General features: G+C 37.8%; 1 long non-coding RNA gene across 1 annotated transcript; it reads left to right on the forward strand.

Moving 5' to 3' along the window:
* Nucleotides 1-1,355: 1,355 nt before the first annotated feature.
* Nucleotides 1,356-3,024, forward strand: LOC131683069 (uncharacterized). Its single transcript, XR_009304344.1, has 3 exons — nucleotides 1,356-1,712; nucleotides 1,876-1,902; nucleotides 1,965-3,024. It is a non-coding gene; the product is annotated as an uncharacterized LOC131683069 (long non-coding RNA).
* Nucleotides 3,025-4,133: the final 1,109 nt, after the last annotated feature.

The following is a 4,133-nucleotide window of genomic DNA, read 5'->3' on the forward strand; positions in this document are numbered from 1 at the left end:
CCGTTAGAGATGCCCGGAAAAAAATTCCTCCATGTATCGTGTGTAACGGAGTCTACTTCTCCGTATTTTTGCAAGCATTTTTTAATCATGCTATCAGGGGTACGCGTAGCCAAATCATAAACACGAACTTCTACAGTGCCATTCTCGATGTATACGGGAATGCTATATTTAACATTACCGCATTCGGCGGTGTGCTGCATGTTATTTCGCAAGGCGAATGACTCAGCTTGGTTAATGTTCTTGAACGAAATCAGCACGCAATGTTTAATGTGGTGCATTTGTAGGGTTTTCACTTCAGCCAGATTGAGTTCCATCTGCACTTTTAATAACTGTTCCACTTCCCGAATGGCTGGTCTTACGGGGCATTTCGAAAAATCAACAGCAACACAGTTTGATCGCAGCTGGGTTGCTTTTTGCTGGGCACCGACACTCATCATTAATGTCGTTTTTTCTTGAAGCGAAACTGAGTCAGTTTCTAACCCCAACTGCTGTCAAAATGTATGAACTAACAGCGGTTGGGGTTAGAACCTGACTCAGTTTCGGGTTCAAGCGAAAACGCCATAAATCGTACAGTGTATATGCTATTGTTATATGGACTGCTTGTGCGATAGGCACCGATTGATTTTTACTTACTTACTGTTTCACTTGCGCGGGACGATTTTTGGTTCTGCTCAGGGCGAGATCCCAGTCAAAAAGGGCAAGTTGCTGGCTTACGGGGGGCTATTTGCCAGCTCGGATGCGCTAATTGCCCTTCAATTTGCCAGCAAATTGCTGGCAATTAGGGGGCTATTTCAAATGCAACATTTGGGCGATTTGCCGCCGTCATTCATTTTTTTGCCGCCCAACCCGCCCTTAAATCGCCCCAAATCGCCCACGGAACGCGCCATTTGATCGCCCTTAATTGCCTAATATGAAAATTAAAAATACTTATTTTCGGATTCATTATCTACTCACATATACTTAACAGTATACTAGGTAATCACCACCAACTTATAGGAAGAATCAAAGGTGAAATTGGTATTGAACACCAAAACTCACAATCTGACGTTCATTAAGACTTTAGGTCAGAGATCTTGTTCTACTGTACTTACACACGATTCCACAATTTTCTACATTCGTTGGCTAAATGAATTGCACTAGACAAACAAATTACAAGTAAGCTCACCAATTGTTCAAAAAACAATTTCAAGCTTAAACCAAACATGAACCGCCATGTTTGAAAAACGCAAAAAACAACCAAGTTCATTTCAGCCGCCAGAAAATTTGTCTAAGTATTGAAATTGCCTTTAAATCGCATTCGCAAATTGCATTTGTTCCTACACTGAGAAAAAAGTTATGCACGGAGAACCCGTCAATCACAAAATTATTATATTGCAATTGTTGATTTTCGTTTTAGCTGATTTAACTAAAAATGGCTGTTACAACTACCGTCCTTGTTGATATTTTTATTACTGATTTGTTGAAAAATATTGTTGTTTCTGATAGCTGTCAGTTGTCTGAGACTAAAGACAGCATAAAGAAAAACAAAAATTACAATGTGCATTCAGCTAATTTATTAGTTGAGAACGACACTTCAGCTAGTTCACAATATTTGCGTTTGAAATTTAAAATGTGAAAACTGCTACTCCGTATTAAATTGAATTTATTAGACATGAAAGATTTAAGTGATTCAAAATAATGTTTCGTTTAATCTAAATAGCTGCATTTCAGAGGTAGGGGTGATTGTTTATTCACGAAAAAATAAATCCGCTCTGCTGCTAATTTCTATTTCGGATTTTAAAAGAGTTTATTTTACCCAGAAAACCAAAGAAATCAAATAATAGTTTAGTTGTTATTTATCTTACAATTTTCCAAAACTCATTTGATCGAAATTAGAAACTGGTGGTTGAGTTGGCGCTATAGGTTTGTTTTCAATTTGATTACTGAATATTTGTCATTGAATTTACTTATTGCTGTAATTGCAGGATACTTGGATGTAGAAAAATATGTGCATTGAAGAAGCACAATTTTGTAGACTGTCTAAGAACATATCATCAAAATATTCCGGATGCGTGGGCGACAGTTCTTGAGTGCCTTTCTCTCCAAAGAACTGGAAAACTCTAGACCAAGACACCACCAAATAACTGTCTAATAATGAAGTGTGGATATTGTAGTGAGTATCGTTTCCGTGTTATTTATTCTTTGTGTAATTTTACCAAAAATCACAATGTTTCAATAGCCTTAAAGGTTTTTAGACCTTTCGCACAAGCAGTAAAATATTGAATTAATAACTTGATTATCGTTGTCAGGGGATTTATCATTGCCAGATAGTTTGATATTTTACGGGTGTTGAGTTTTTTTTTCGATTAACCGGAGGGTACACAATTAGAATTAATATTAAAACAAGGGTTAAAAATGTTTATTACCCCTGGTTGGCGAAACCGGCTATTTTCCCCTTTATCTACCACATTCCAATAGGGTGACACCTCACAAGTCCGTGAAGGAGCTATTAATCTATGTGTTTGTCAAATAACACAATCTTGACGTACGTTTTGAGTTCCTGGACCTGTTTTAAAATGTTCAACAATTTTAAACCACGGGTACTGCACCGTTATGCAAACCGTGTCTTTGAAGATTTCATCTGATTCATAGCGTACAGATAAATCCGGCAACTATATTTGGTAATAACTACCAAACAAAGGTGAATAGATAATTTTGTAATTGAATATTCACCTATACCTATAATAATTTTTCAACGACGAGGGGTTATTTTGTGAGCCGGATTGAAAGTTCAAAACAACATGGAAAATAATTTAATTTGTATCCTTCATAAGATTCGACAAAATATTTTAACTAGTTGATTCGAAATAATTAGTTCGTTGTCATTAGGGTTATATCCTATATTACAGTGCTCTAATTAGGTTCGGGAAACTGCAGTGTTAGTGCCAAGCGATCGTCCTTATGCCACGAATTGAAGACCACCTCGACCAGTGGTGTTCATCTTAACCTACGCTACTTGCATCATCCATACACATACCTCATCAACAAGCATATCAAAAAAAAATCCAAAGACCTACCAGCTCGGCAGACCAGTCAACATATCACCAATTCTAAAGGTAACTCGCGGCAATGCAAGTCAGGGAACGCATGACCGTACCGTACATTATAAGAAACTTAACTACTAAACCGATACCAGATAAAACTTTCTGCGATCGTGAACTGACAAATGGGCCTAAATAGCAAATGTAAACAATTAGTATCTTAAAGAGGAGTAAAAATACACCATAACAAATATGAATACTCTTTAGTAAATATTTTACACTTTATAAAAATCATTAGAAAACAAAACGGCGAATCCAACTCTCAACCAACCGTAGACAAATTGCCACTCAGGTTACGCCTCTGCATTTCTAATGTAGTCTATACGGGTGAAATTAACAGCATCATTACAAGACGCAAGCAAATTTAAATCATTTCAGTTTTATAAACTTCAATAACCTCACAATACTGCAAGTATCGTAAATTTCGTTTCCAATACCATTCTAACTTTATATACGACATACCATTGAGAATTGAAACTAACTAGATTAGTGCTGTACCTATCTGGTAAACGTACACCGCCACATCTCATGGACTGACTGTCGGATGCGGAGCTTTTAATTTTTGGCGCGATCGTATTTACCCTTGTCATTATCCAAACGCTAGGCATCAATGTTCCCGGCCATCATAATGCTCATTTGCTGTGTCATTGGCCACCTCTATTACCACTACCCAGTCGATCATAGTCATGAGTGTTCACTGAATCTATATAGCATGATTTCTGTGTCGATCCGATGATTCGACCTCGAGCATCACGAGGGCTACAGAGGTTTCCACGACAATCCCTACCATTTCCGACACTGCCAGTTCTCTGGTCCAGATAGCCATTCAACAATATTTCCGTTAGGATTGCCCGGTCGAAAAAAATTGTTACCTGACCTTTATAGTCATTGCGCGACTTGTAGTCATCACATTTCAAAGCGCACTCGTCTCGTTTCTTTGGTGGGAAGGTTGTGGCTGAAATAACAGAACGGAGTTGAGGAAATCGATAGCTAGAGAAGGCTTACACTTACTTACCCAGAAGCAAAAAAATCCTTGGTGATGATGCTTAAGTC

The sequence above is a fragment of the Topomyia yanbarensis genome, chromosome 2, assembly GCF_030247195.1.
Source record: "Topomyia yanbarensis strain Yona2022 chromosome 2, ASM3024719v1, whole genome shotgun sequence".
NCBI classification, from domain to species: domain Eukaryota; kingdom Metazoa; phylum Arthropoda; class Insecta; order Diptera; family Culicidae; genus Topomyia; species Topomyia yanbarensis.